This window comes from Protopterus annectens, chromosome 1.part1 (genome assembly GCF_019279795.1).
Source record: "Protopterus annectens isolate FY-2018-M chromosome 1.part1, PAN1.0, whole genome shotgun sequence".
Classification (NCBI taxonomy): domain Eukaryota; kingdom Metazoa; phylum Chordata; order Ceratodontiformes; family Protopteridae; genus Protopterus; species Protopterus annectens.
The window spans coordinates 916,234,430-916,250,387 of NC_056726.1; positions in this window are offsets into that span (position 1 = coordinate 916,234,430).

Consider the following 15,958-nt stretch of genomic DNA (forward strand, 5'->3'; position numbering starts at 1 on the left):
GGGCCTTTACAAGTCTAGCCATGTTAACATCTGAGTAACCTTATTAACCATAGTTAGATTGTCTTTGTTAGCAGAGGGATTTTATGATTAGCACAGACTGCTCCTATCCATGGGAGACAAAGGTGCCACCCATGGGATGAATTTATGGTCAGCCATTCAGTTGTCAATGTTGCACTTGAATAGTGTCATTGAAGAGCTCTGAGGATCCCTGTTTCACATGGAGTGGGTGCCTATTTATGCTCTGTTTATGTCACGTGCTATGTTGAGATACCTGGAGCAAATTATTCTTGTGCCATTTGATTTGCAGATGTTCAGCATTTCCATTAGGGCAGGGACTGAGACTGCTCTGCAGGCTAGGCACAGAGCACTTCTCAGCAGCCTCTATGATACTGAGTACAGTGACAGGGTTTCCAGTTTTTCCATGTATGTCATGTTTGGAGGCCCTGGATTCTCTTTGTCAGAAACCTCTGTGGTCTCTCCAGTTGCTGCAAGTGTCTGGTGAGGCACATACAGAAGGGAGCATTGTACTCAGTTAATGGTCTGATAAGGGTAGAGTAAAGCAGAGCTGTGACCTCACTGGTCTTGGATATGATGGTCTTATTTATGAGATGTGCAATGTAGAATGCTTTTCTTACCACTATGGACACATGGTGATCAAAAGTCAGATTGCTATCAACCTGTGTTCCCATGTGTCACACTACTGAGTTTGAGTTTAGAGGGGTGTTCTCTATATCATAATTAGCAGAGACCACTTATTTGCAAAAGGGAACAATGAGGCATTTTTTTCATTACATTTCAGTCAGTGAGTTTGGCAGCAATCATTTGTCTGTGTCAAACCTTTCTGTAATATGCAACATTGTTGGGGGACTGTATATGGTTGTGTCCAGCTTACCGTCATCTGTAAACTTGGCAAGCCACAGGCCATTTACCTTTATCTGGACTTCAGAGTAATAGTTTCCAAACAGTAGAGGGCCCACCACAGATCCTTGTGGTACTCCATTGGTAACTTGTCTACTGGTGGAGTTGGACCCCCCAACTTTGACAGTGTGCATTCTGTTGGTGAGTCAGTTTGCTACCCATCTATTAATGTATGAGTTAAGCCCCAGATGGGAGAGTTTCTCTATTATACCTGAATGGGGATTGTGACAAAGGCCTTGGCTAAATGAAGATAGGTGGTATGTACTGTTTTCCCCTCATCCAGGGCTTTGGTGACATCCTCAAAGAAATCCACTAGGATTAATAAGCAAGATCTACCCTTGATGAAACCAAGGTGGTTGGGTCAAGAGTTTGAAAGTCATCTGTGTCCTTGTGAATAAAGTACATGATGATTATTTCCATACCCTTGCAGATAAGGCTGGTTAGGCTTATGGCCTGATAGTTCCCAGGTTCAGTTAATGGATGTGTAGGCATGTTCAACTATGAAGATAGTTCTAGTTCTGCATGCTACAAGTGTGATGTGCATTGCATATCACACAACATTTGTTATTATTTATGTAGTGTAGTTGATACATTTGTGAACAAGTACTGAGAGATAAAGGTTGCAATGCATGGAGGGATGGAACACAAGGCTGCATTGTAAATATGTGGCTTATTGTTAATTAGGGCCTTTGGTTTGTTTCCACAAGTAGTTTCAAGGCACAAAGAGTAAATGGACAGTAAACAGCATTAATACATGCTAATACTGACTTTGCATAGCACAGTGGCAAGCAGTGGGTTTGCATAATGGCTGGAAAAGTGTTTGCACAAGCGAAATACACATTTCCATTACTTTCCCTTTTTGCTCACAGTTAAGCAGTAAGCAATTGTGAGCCTCATTGCTAAAATTCTGAGAGTTAAGATTGAGTGTGAGCACATCTGCTACTTAGCTGAGTATGTGGCAGCAGGTGTAAAGGCATTGAAGTATTTCTTTTTGAGCCCAGATGATACTGAGTTTGAATCCAGGTATATGTAATACTTTTAAATAAACAGTGATAATGAAATGACATAATTCATTATAGTACATTCAGCATATGTTATTGTGTGTGTTGATGTAGTGCAGCAGGGTAAAACAGCATTGTGTGAAGGTAACTGCAACATTGTAGAGACACTCACTATCACTTGGCATTAGTGTATGATTCCAAACTCTGCTCAAACACAGAGGCAAAAAAGTGAATGGATGCATTGCTTTTTCTGATACATATGTTAGCTGTGTCTGTTTCTATTTTTTGACCTGATTACAGGTATTAAAATGGAGTAGACAGGAAAGTGGTGAAATGGGGAGCAGGCAGGCTGAAGAACAAAGGGGAAGCAATACAGGAATGTGCAGGAAGGAGGTAGGTAAGAACCATGGCTATTCATTTTTTCAACAGTGTAAAATGAAAATATGTGCAAAATATTAGCTGAATTTGAACTGTCACATCCAGAAAGAGGGGTGAGAACAATGTAATCATATTGTATAGCCAGTTGGACTGAGTCAAGTGTGTCAAGAAGATATGTGTGAAATGGAGAGCTATGAATGGGACAATATTGTTTGTGGGACAGGTGCCCATTTTTTTAAATCAATAACAGAGGGATGCTGGGTAAGTGACATTGGTATTTCTGGGTCAGGTAAGTTGGGTAAGTAAGGAAGCAAATATAAACAAACAAGACAAGACAGGGATGGTGAGGGTCCCAAAAAGTTGTGGTCACCATGACTGGGGTGAGGGGGGGGGCAACTCAGGCTCAGGCTTGTCAAATATGGAGACAGTGATAGTCTAGTTTTCACCCACTGGACTGTTATCACTATCTACTTACTCCTCTGGTGGCTGGAGTGCTTGATGTCTTCTCCTCCTGAATAACATGAGGGAGAACAGCCTCTCCATCTGGCGTAAGCTTACACCAATGGGGTGGTGCACAAACTTATGCACCAACCTTGGTATCTCTTAGTGGATGATGAAATCCCCACCTCTGCCCCTGCTCCCTGAGGATATCACAGGACCGGTTGCCAGGAAAGAACCACCTGAGGGTGCAGGTAGTACAGGGGCAGCAGAAGCAGTGATGCCAGGTTGGGTCCTAGACAAACTGGGAATGGGTGCTGGAGCCAGTGGAGCAGGGGCAGACTAATCCACTGGGGATGGTCCGCCTTGCTGTGCTTTGAAAAACGTAGTGATTTGTTACAGATGGATGACATGGAGACATTTTCAAGACACATAATAGAAAAAAAATAGATAATGGTTGGGGTGAGAGAGAAAACAGATAAATGAGTACCATCATATGTGACATATAATGCATTAAGACAATTATACAACTATTTTATCCAAAGTATTACATTTAAGTATACATCCTAACAACTACACACTTTAACTACAGATTGCTGAAAGTAATCCTTTAAATGTGCATATATATGCACATATGTTTGGTCCAATTATACAGTTAACATGAGAGCATTTCTGCTACTTGTATAGAGTTTAATTTTATGTAATAATATAAAGGAAATGCAGTATTGTATAGTTGTCACTCATGGTATTTGTGCCCACAACCTTTGAATACAGTATTATAAGTTTGTTTGTGTTACAGACTGATGCATGCATACTTGTTTTTACAGTTAGGATATGCATGCTCAATTTGCTACAACTGTACAAAAAAAAAATATATATATATATATATATATATATATATATATATATATATATATATATATATATATATATATATCTTTAACCTTTAAAGCTACAATAATACTTCCCCTGTGCTGCATACATACCACTTGCTTCCCTCAGCCTCTCCATTCAATCAGCATGAGCTCAGTGATTAAAGTATATTTTGGCATTAGCCATGGAATGAACAAAAAAGAGCAGAAGAGCATTATTCATACCAGTCTTGCCTATATTTAGCTCTCTATGTATTACAAATACTCTCTTATTATCATGCTTACACAGCTGTGGGATGTTAGCAGTTTGAAATTCCGTCAACTACTGATTGAAGGTATCCCTCTTGAGCCTCTGTAGGTCATTAAAATGATGCCTACACTGTTCTCCAGTGCATGGGATGCCAGTAGCCATGGGTACAACCTGAGACAAACTACTACAAGCCTCAAACTTGTACTATGAGCTAGAATAGCCCCTCCCTGCAGAAGCCTTTGGCTGTAGGGCTTTACCAGGAGTCCAGTAAATATCCTGGACTCTTGATCATACTACCTCTGGCACTAATCTGGGCATGTTCACCTCTAACTCCAGACATGTCTAACACCAATGGCAGCTAATGATTTCCTGCCAATTCCTTATTATCACATTTACTGGTAGTACACAAACCTGAGCAATGATGCCAACCATGTTTGCGTGATGTTAAGTGGAGAGCAGCAGTGCCAAGCAAGCTGGAAATAAACGTTTTAAATTGGAAGGTTAATCTGACACTTGACCTAAATTTGAGGGGTGCTTGCTGTTGCAGCTTGGAAATATATATTGAAAATTGGAAGCTAAGTGTTAAGTGAGTTAAGTTTGCAGACATACACTGGGGCATAAATGTCATGACCTGACATTTGTTTTTGTCTTTATACACTGGTAACATTGATTTTTAAAGCATGGGATTCAAACCTAGGCATAAAGATCAAAACATTTTATTCCAGAGCAGTGATTTTCTATCTTTGCCACAGAAGAAGCACTGCACAGACATACTCAGGTATTATACATAAATACATGTGTCAGTCTGAGCTATTCTGCATGCATGTGTGTGATTTGACAAGGTTATTGGATACAGCTCTGGTTGTGTATGCATTTTATTTAATTGTGAAGGCCATCCAAATCCAAATAGAAGAATTATACTATAGAAATATAGTAGACAGTATACCCTCAGTCATACATCTGAAAACACAATAAGGGTGTCTTATCCCTCATACATATAATTCATATTAGCTCCACTATCTAAAGTGTTATAAGTGAGAGTGAATATAATGGGAAATGGAACAACAGTAAAAATGTGTGAAATATCTTGTATTAAAATGCTGGACCATGTGTATGGCAGACCTACGCTTACACATATTGCCACAAGAATGTTGAAATAATACTGTATATTTTTCAGTTCATTGCTATAAACTGCACTGTCACAACAGTAAAAATAAGTTGCACACCCTGTACTAGAACCCAGGAGCATCTGTATTCCAGCCCTACACTCACATCTGCTACCACAGGGCTAATTACATGACAGTTCCATAATTTCCTACTTATTCTTAAGTTCTCTGTTAACCTCCATGCAACGCCGCTTAGTGTGTTTGTGTGGTGCCCAACAGAATTAATTGAATGTATCCATTTTCAATATTGACTGTCTGTGTCCTGTCTGCAGGTGTTCGATGGCTGCAGGTGCTGAGGAAACTTGCTAATCACCATGCAGATGGAAAACAAACATTGCAACAATGTATCCTTTTTGACCTTTACACTTTTATAGACGCCCTTTCTGCAGGTGTTATGTCTGCTTCCTGTGTGGGCCTCTAATCCTGGTTTGTATATTGAATTGCACAAGCAAGATAAGCACAGCCAAACTGAAGTTCATTTTCTGCATTTCCCTTGTTTGCACTAAGCCATCCACAGTGCAAACACTGGCAAAACATAAAAAAATAAATAAATAAAAAGGAAAACTAGTTGGAATAAAGAAAAGCAATCTATGAAATAAACACTACAAAATGTTTGTTAGTACATATGAAATATTTTTACATAGGTCTGGAATTGAACTCTCACTCCAATGAACCTTCAGAACTCAGCAAGGGTACCTTATCCTTCTTTGCCACACAAACAGCTTTCCAGCAGGAAACCAAAATTATTCTGCATACAACCAACTACAACATCATCTATAGTACTAACAAACCATATGACAGTTATTTGTACATGTATTAATTTTAGATGTGGTACACTGAGTGATCACAAAGTCATTTATGGCTATTGCTAGCAAAAATGCTGCGCTCTTACCTCTCTGTTTGCTGCTCATTCTTGTCTTATCTGACCAATAATCTGATATGTGCAATCTGTAAGGCATTCTATATCATTGCCCTTAAAATGTGTGAAGATATTAAATGGCAATAATATACAGTTGTGAACAAATGAAGGGTAGGTTGGATGTTAATGAACAGAACCTGTGAATTGTGTGCTGCTTGCTTACATTCCTAACCTTGCTAAAATTACTTCTACACTTTGTAATCTAACCTGACATAGCCACTGGATGTAGGGCAGTCTGCATTGTTGTTGGTTTTCCTTCTCCCTACCAGTAATTATTCACAGTTGCAATCCATTAGCAACAAAGACTGAGGTAGTGCTTGCACTATGGTTACATTAGATACACAGAGCCAAGTATTTGGGATTTAGCAATTCTAATTAGTTCACACCTCATTTGCATCTTGACCATATTCACAGTTCTAAATCTACACCATAAAAAGGCAACCATGTAGCTAGGGAACCTGAGGGTGAGTCAACTTGTTTGTGCGGAGAACACAGAATAGGCTATTACTTTGAGATATATATGCACAGAAGACTATTGACCTTGAGAAGGTATGCTTGTATTTTCAGCTAGATATTGCAGATGCTGAAATGTCATTAAGAAAATCAGTTTAATAGTATATATGTATTAATTAGCAAATGCTACTTTTATCTGTATGCATTACTTAGAAGTGTACTGATGCCAAGGGCATGTTTGTCAGGGCATTTCACAGGTAAGCATGATTGGCAATAGCTTAAAATGGAATGTTCTGTGTTAAATCTGTAGGCATGTTAATGGACAGTTCATTTGATAGCACTTTTAGTATTTTACTGATGGTTTGTTAGCAAAATGTGTTATTTGCTTGTTATTTTGGGGGTGGGGGAGCAATGCTGCATTTCTGGTTTGGCACAAGCAAGGATATGTTGCTATTGTTACTCTCCTTGCTTTGCATCCAGCCTTGCTTTGTGTGTGAATGTAATATGCTACACCACACAATTCCTGTTGTTAATATTTCAGATGTCTTGACTGTTTTATGTTTCTCCAGTGGTAATAATGAAATGCTATCTTTTCTGTTTTATCTGGATACAGTATATTTTTAGTTATGTGATACTTATGTGTATTATCCTTCTGTTGTGTTTTAGTTTTAGGTCACCTTGGACTATGGCACCCAAGTGTCTCAACCCCCCCCCCATCAATGACTGACAATCAGGTCATTGTGAAGCTTTTAGGTGACAGGTGCCTTTCTGCTTGAGATGGGACGGCGAGATATATCATGTAGATTGCAGATTTGGCAACCGACAGTTGCTGATGTGAATGCGGTAGGTGGCCACAGCAGGACATATGATCAGGTGCACCATAGGGCCACTGACATGATCTCGTATACACAGAGGACAGCAGCTGCAGTGGCCTATAATCAGATGGGCACTAGGGGTGGCTGCTACAGAGCCACCACTAACAGCAAATGAAGAGTTCCTGTGCAGTGTCAGGTATTCAGATAGCTCCCAGGATAGTGCAGAACAGCATGTCCTTGACATTGGTGCTACTGTTTCAGGGACAGCAAGTATGTCCCAAGACGAGCTTTCAGGTAGGCTTATATATCTCAGTTGATAAATACTCTTGTATAGTAAAATATTTACAGCAATATGTTAGTTCTGTTTAATAATAAGTTGGTTTGTGGGAGGGGGTTTGTAGATTGATAGAGTTAACAACACAATCTAATTGATTATACAGGGGCATAGGTTGGACTTGTCATCCAAGTTCTTGTTGAAAGGTATAGTTAATGAAATATAAAGGGCAAAACATTTTAACTCCCTGTTTTACTGTTACTTGTAATTATGTTTCCTTTACTTTTCTTAACTTCTTCCAGAACCATCATCCATGGGAAGCGTAGCATCAGCTGCACGTGGTTAGCCAAGTAGCTTCTTTGTCAGTGGTGATAAGCAATTCAAATAAATATATAACATTTATCCATAAGTGTGATGTGGGTGCAGGACTGTTGTGTTTTTTGCTGTAATGTCTGTAGTAATGGCACCACTGTCAGTTTGTTAGCATACATTTGACTACAGTAGTGTATCTATTCATTTATTTTCCTGTGTTTGTTGCTTATTATCACAGGTGATCCTGACAGTGGAAGTGTGGGACTCTTACCACCTGATGTCAGAGTATCAACAGATTCTGATGATGATGGTGGCCAAACAGAGGCACAGTTGCTGGGTGCAGAGGTTGAATCTGACACTGAGGTTGACATTCAGCCATCCCATGTACTTCCAGAGAACACAGCCAGTAGGCCTACACCAACCAATTCCAGTGAGTCCTCAGATACTGGACACGTGGAGGGTGAGACATTTGATCAGGGAAGTGTGGTTACTGTGGCTTTACTGCCTGTTGGCTCTGGCTATATCCAAAGTGTGGGGGAGGTGCCATGCAGGACAGTTGTTAGGGGGTTCTTGGAGGAAGCCTGCTATCCATCCTCCACTTGATCCAGTGTGTCTCCCCATGCCACTTGATGTATGTTTAGGGCATCATGGAAGCACAGTCACATTCCCATAGGTTCTCCAGAGAAATGCTTAGGGTTGTAGATGTGGCACAGGCTGACATGCATGAGTGCCTCCACCATGTTGCTGCCTCAGTGGATCAGATGAATGACACGTTGGAATAGGCAGTGTCCGTGATGGAATGTCTGCTGGGAGGGGGACTGCATCCTTGTGGGTGTAGGCCAGACATATCATCTGCTGTTAGCTGACATGGCACTACTTTCACCGCTCCACCAGTGGTTGAGGTGTCCACACCCAAACATAGCAGGTCATGTATTTCCTCGTGAGGGGAGCTCATCCAGCAGACATCAGACATATTCAGGTAGCAGCAGTGCATCTGACCGTGTACATGGATATGCAAGTGCAACTCCTGACAGAGACAGTTCTAGTGGCTGGGTATGACAAAGATGAACTGCCACCTCTACCATGTATGGCTCATACCTGTCCAACATACTAAAATGCAGAGCTAGCACAGAGCATGGTTGTATTCATAGACACTCACACAGCAATTTCACCTGGAGGGCCCATACAGACACACACACACACACACACACACACACACACACACACACACACACACACACACACACACACACACACACACACACACACACACACACAACAGGCAAATGGTTCAGCAATTTTGTCTCACTGGCCATTTGTTACTTTATCCAAATGTCTGACTGCTTCTCTTTCTTACTCACACACGCTCATAGACCTTGTGTGTCAGCCTAGACTTCCTGCCTCCCCACACAACACCCTGTGCAAATGATGATAACTGTGCCATATGCCTGTTTTCTATCTTTTGGATTCTGGGATACATAACATTTGTGTTTGATGCTCAGAGTGCATAGCTGACTTTGTGCTTAGAATACCTGCATTTGTAATGTTGATTTGGTAATTGTACCTTTGACTTATATTGGTCTTAGAAAATTAGACAGTTGATAGAATCAAACATTTTTGCAACAGTATTGTTAATGATCTTGTGAGGGTTGTGAAGTCATAAACTGAAACGTGTCCCATTACTTTCTAACTTCTCTCTTTAATGATTTTGTAGTACAAAAATATGGTGCTAAACTGAGGACATTTTGTGACCCATCAGTAATTTTGAGATATATGACTATGTGAATCTTGATGCCTGAGGCCTACTAATTGATAATGGACACATATAAGTCACATAATTATCTGCTGTCACATATTAAAGTAATTTTGGTGCAAATCACCCTCCTTTTACTTGCTTACATTACCAAGTAACAACATGCAAGGATATGCCATTCATTTGTATTATTAAACATTACACTCCAGGTTCAACACTTACCTTGTAAATCCAGCAGTTGCGACAGTTTTAGTTCAGGGTTGACTTTGTCTGATGCTAGCATTACACAGCCGTTACATGGGTAGTTAAAGGTTGTGAGCATTGTCTGGCATCAGTGTTACTACATGAATGTGTGTAGGAGGAAGGGTCTAGCCCCTTAGGTGGTCAGTGAATGTGCTATGCATTGCTCTTAGCCAATGCAAAGGCATATTGTGCACACCTACATCTGCCATCACCCACAGCAGCTGCTGGTTCGCCCTCTGACTCCTCACCAGAGTGTGGCTGTGGTGACCTTGCCATTGGTGGTGGGATGTCTCCCCTTCCCCTTGTTGATCCTGCTGAAGCTGTTTTTTCAGGATGATGTTGTATAACATGGCACATACTGTGAATATTTCAGTACATGTATGGGGTTTGTACTGCATGGCTCCCCTAGATGTATCTAGGCACCAGAACTGTGACTTCAGTAGCCCAAACATGCTCTATGATATTTCTGGTTTCAACTTATGCCTCATTATGGCATTTTTCAGCAAGTGTGTGTACATTTCTAATGGGTGTCATCAACCACAGTTCCAATGCATAACCTGCATCCCCCAGTAAATGTCCTTGAGGGATATCCCCCCTAGTGAACATCTGATACAGTTGGGAAGTGTGTCAGATAAGTGAGTCATCGTAACTGCCTGAGTTGCTAGCGCACATCTACAAGAGGATTCTCTTGGCATTACCCATGACTTGGCATTTTATAGAGTGGAAGCCCTTTCTGTTTATGTAGACCTTTCACTGTTCCCCAGGTGGTGCCTTAATTTCTTTATATGTGCAGTCTATGGCACCCAGTAGTTCAGGGTAGTATGCTACAGTGTAGAACTCATGCAAATTTGTGGCTCTGTCCATAGGAGTATGAGGAAAAAATATTTGGTCACTGACATGTTGTAGCATAGCATTCAGGAATTAATAGAGGATCCTGGATGCTGATGCCTGTGACACCCTCAGCATGTCCCTTGTTGGTCTCTGAAAGGTCCTTGTAGCTAGAATTCTAAGTGCTACACATACCTTTGTCTCCACTGGTATGGGTAACCCTCGGTTTGCCCTGGCTCTGAGTTGAGGACAACAGAGGCTGCAGAGTTCCTGTAGCATGTCTCTATCCACCCTGTAGCTCTGTACAATTTCCAAGTAATGTAGACTCTAATAAGTTACCCAGGGTCTGAAAACTCTTCTCCTTCTTGGTCTTGGTCTGTTAGCAGCAGCAGCACCATAGACTTCAGTATGTTTCACATACACATGAATTAAAGCAGCAGCAGCCCCTAACATTGTTTCTGTGTAGACTCCTTTCTGAGGCTGTATTCCAATAGGTTTTTGGAATTCATAGCTTAAACCAGCACTGAGTTTACATGGTTGCTTTATAACTTGTTGAATAGCCCCTCCATCTTGGAATGGTTGAGTACCATACTTATGTATACTTATTACAGTTGCTTATGCTGTAATTAGCATGCTACAGTACTTACATGTTCGCACGGCTCTACACACCATGTAGAGCCACTTACTGAATCAAAACAGTGTGCTACCATGTGGGCTTTATTAAATCTGGCCTTACATGTCATTGCAATAGTATTTATAAAGAATGGTAATTGAAGGACTAATCTGCTCTCAGTATAGTATTACAACCAAATTCACATCAGACATAAATATCAAAAGTATTAGCATTTCTTATATTACTATCAGTCTACTGATAGTAATGTAAGAAATGTTACTGATAGTATAATTTCTTATGTTGCTATCAGTAGAGTGCAAATGCAAAGATGCAAAGCTCATCAAGACTTGATAGCAATACACTCATTCTTCCTATGTTTGCATAAACACTTCACATATCATTGTTCCCATTTAAGCATAAGCACTTCCTGTACATTTTGTTTTAGTTCAATAAAGATTTAATAAAAATAACATTGATAATAATTAATGGAATGATGTCTAACAATATTTGTGAATTTATTGTGAGTATTTCTTCTTAGTTTTCCCTCATCTTTTCTCTCTTTTTCTTATTTTAATTATGCATTCCTTCCTTTGACTTACTTTATTTTCTTTCTCTCCAATTTCTGTTAATTTTTTTACATATCCAAATTCCTCTGTAGCAGCCTAGCCATAGGCTTCTGAGGCTAGGGAACTTTTATCCTCTACTTCTCCATAGAAGTCCTCACAGGGTTGTGGTGGTGGTACCTGCCCTGTAGGCACCCTGGCATGTGGCAGCCTGACACACCTCACTGAAAAGAAACTTCATGACTTCATTGCATCTGACAGTAAAAACATTTGAGGCATTGTGGACTTGGAATGTTTCTGGGAGTGCCATCCTCTTCACTACGTTCTTTTTCTTATCCACTTTTCTACGCAATTTTACCCATCTCCCACCCACACAACAATATTTAAAAAAATAGGGGGCCTATACCCTGACAAAAACATAGTACTCCTCCTATCTCACCACCTCCAGCACAACCCCCCTAATGCATTCCTTCTATGTTCCTGTCTTTGTTATATCTTCCCCTTTTAAATCTTTCCTATCCCCCCTTTCCATTCTTTTAAGCAAACAGCGTGTCCACATAAGGATATTCCTATATAAAACATATTAAGCTCCTTTATTTTTTTAAATATTAATAAGAAATGTTGTGGAATACACTGCTTGCCTTAAATCTTTCAAGCATGACTGTGTTCTCCACAATATCTGAATATAATCAAAGTCATATGAAGCCTTAGGCCTTCACAGGTTCACAGATAAGTACTAGGCTAGCTGCCATTGTGGGTTATTTTTTAGGTCAATCCAGTTTCATTTTTTGTGCTCAAATTAACCTAACCTATTTAGTTGTAAATTGGCCTTACTGTTCCATGGTCAATATCTATATATTACCCCTATTAATTATAACTGGAATCATCCAATAAATAATTTGAAAGGACCCATGCATGGGATAAAGCATTTAGGAGCTGCCTCTGTCCTTTAGTAGTATAGGGGGCAGTTCTGGGATACATTTTCTGTCTCCCATCCATAGATCCAAGTGGTGCCTTGAATACGGACAGGGGTGAACTTTGCTTTATGTGGATGGCAAATCTGTTCTAGAGCATCAGTATCCTCTGTGAGATATACCTGTCCTTCCAAACCATTTTGTTGATTTTAGGTTTAGATCCCTAGACTGAGAATTTCTGATGCCATTTGACTTTGTGTAGTAAATCCATCAGTACTGGTTCAGAGGATGCCTTGTATGCCAGACAAAGGCACCTCTTAGCAGTATGTTAAAAATCATTAATTCACTTGATAACATCTTTGGGATGTGGTGGAAACAAGAGCATTTTTGCAGGGGTGCAATCCTGCCTGTTAACTCCACACCCCTTGTTAATTAAATACACCAATGCCGAGATTACAATACAGTGGGGAAAGGGCAAATTCCCCACTCTCCACTGTTCCATGATCTTGCATAAAAAAGTCAGATTTTGTTGTCAACTGATTTTCAATCAGCTGTACTTTCTTTTTTCTTTGTGATCACTTTTCTTCTTGACGTCTTAAATGCCACGCATATATGGTGGAAGAAGACCCCCCACTCACTCCCCAAACTTATATATACTAATGACACCATTATGGCAACATGACAAAATAGGGAAATATATTCATACTAGGCTAACTACCCTTGCGAGCCATTTTAAGCCTAGCTAATTATCCCTTGTGAGACTCAAATCCTGCATTTTGTGTTTATAAGGCAAACAGCTTAACCATTAGACCACCCTCCCAGCTGTGAAAACAGATCAATTACTGCTAGCACACACTTAGAAACCACACAGGGAATGATTTCCTATGGGAAATGGTTACTGACAATTCAACATTACTGAGCTGAATTTGACCAGATAGAACCTTATCCAGTTTTCAATTAATAAAGTGTTGGGAATGTTCAGGCAAAACTCATGCTTGTTTGTTCTTAAACATTGTCACAAAAACTAAGGTTTCAAGCAAGGCTCACAGAAATAATAAATAATCCTTAGGAAGACTGAGAAATCCTTTATTCTGTTGTACAGGTAAGCACATTCGCTGTTCAAATCCGCTTCATCAGACCATATTAAAATCACAAGTAAAGTGACAAATATTTAAAACACAGAACAACCAATCAAATCAACTGAAAAAGGGAGGGAAAACTTATGTAGTAGATATGTAAAACCTGGCTGTTCAAAAAAGCACTTCAGGTAAGTAATCTATCAGCAACAATAGTGCAACATATAAATGCAAAACATATATATATATATATATATATATATATATATATATATATATATATATATATATATATATATATATATATATATATATATATATATATATAGGTTCATACTAGGCTATCTGTCCTAGGGCATTTATAAGCCTAGCCAGAGTGTGTTTGGCTTTCGCCACCCATTTTAAATTAATTTTGCTATGCCCTTTTTCGAGGTTAGTATACTGTGCCTCTGTCTAACAGTGACACAGAAGTGATACCCGGGGTAAACCTACTATCTCCCATCCACTCATCAAGATTCCTCTTGAAGAGAGTCAATGAGGGACTCTGCCTAACCTGGACTGGGATTTTATTCCAGAGTGAAGGGAGCCTCTGGGTTATGAATCTGTCCCTCCAGCATGTCCTATTTATTTCAGTGCTGAGGTTCAAGTCTCTCGAGTGCGCACCTCAATGGGATTTGGATTTTATGAGGTGTAGCATGTCCATTAATTCCGGGTTGGACATGGCTTTATAAGTCAGGCACAGATCGCCTCTGAGCAGGCGGTATGCCACTGAGTAGAGCTGGAGTTTCTTTAACCGGGCAGCATATGGCATCTGTTTGAGCCCTTTGATCATCTTGGTGAGGTACTTTTGGGGTCTTTCCAGTTGCTGCAAGTGTCTGGTAAGGTACATCCCAAAAGGGGCATTGTACTCAATTATGGGCCTGATGAGGGATGAGTAAAGAGGCACGATGACCTCCCCTGATCTAGATGTGAATCCCTTCATGATTAGGTGGGCTATATAAAATGTTTTTCTAACCACTTTGGCCATGTGGTTGTCAAATGAGAGATTGCTATCAACTTGGGTCCCCAGGTCCCTAATTACTTCTTTCATACTTAATGGATTACCACCTATGTGGTAATTTGTGGGCACTGTTTTGCCAAAGGGATGACTATACACTTTTTGGCGTTTAGCTTGAGGCCATGACTCTGGCACCAGTTGTCTGTTTCTATGAGGCCCTTTTGTAGGATGCTTGTGTCAGCTGGAGAGTCTATTATGGTGCCCAGTTTGCAGTCATCTGCAAACTTGGTCAGCCACAGTCCTTCCATGTTAGTCTGTACCTCCGAGAAATATATACCGAACAAGAGATGTCCCAGGACTGAGCCTTGTGGGATGCCACTTGTAACTGGTTTGGAGTCTGACATGGCTCCAGCAATTCTAACCATGTGGGTTCTGTCCTTGAGCCAGTTTGCAACCCATCTAGTGACATAGGGGTTTATATTTAAGCTGGTGAGCTTATCTATAATGCCCGAGTGGGGTATTGTATCAAAGGCTTTTGCAAGGTCCAGGTAGGCTGTGTGGACCACCTTCCCCTCATCAATGGCCTTGGTGACTGTTTCAAAGAAATTGACCAGGTTTAAGAGGCAGGATCTGCCCTTAACAAAGCCGAACTGGGTAGGATCCAGTGTCTGTAGGTCCCCAATATCTTTATTTATGAGGTCCATGATGATCCTTTCCATAGCTTTGCAGACCAAGCTAGTCAAGTTTATGGGGCGATAGTTTCCAGGATCTGTTGTGGCACCACCTTTGTGGAGAGGGATTACTATTGCTGTATGCCACTCTTTGGGTACATATCCTGTAGTAAGGCTGAGATTGAACAGTAGTTTTATGTTTGGGTTTAGTTTTTTTTGGAGCTCATGTAGGACGCAGCCCGGGACACCGTCTGGTTCCCAATGATGCTGTGTTTTTTTCTTTGGAGAGGGCGGCTCTTACCTAAGCATCTGAGATGTCAGGGGGGGGCAGCACTCTGCTGGGATATATATTTGCCCTTTTGTTGGGGAAGGGGGGGAGAAGTTTGCGCTGAACCTGTCAGCTAGGATGTTGGCAATGTCTGTGGGTTCGGTGTATTTTTTGTCATTTTGGACTAATTCTGAGCATATCTGGGAATTCCCACCCAGGTTCCTAACATAACTAAA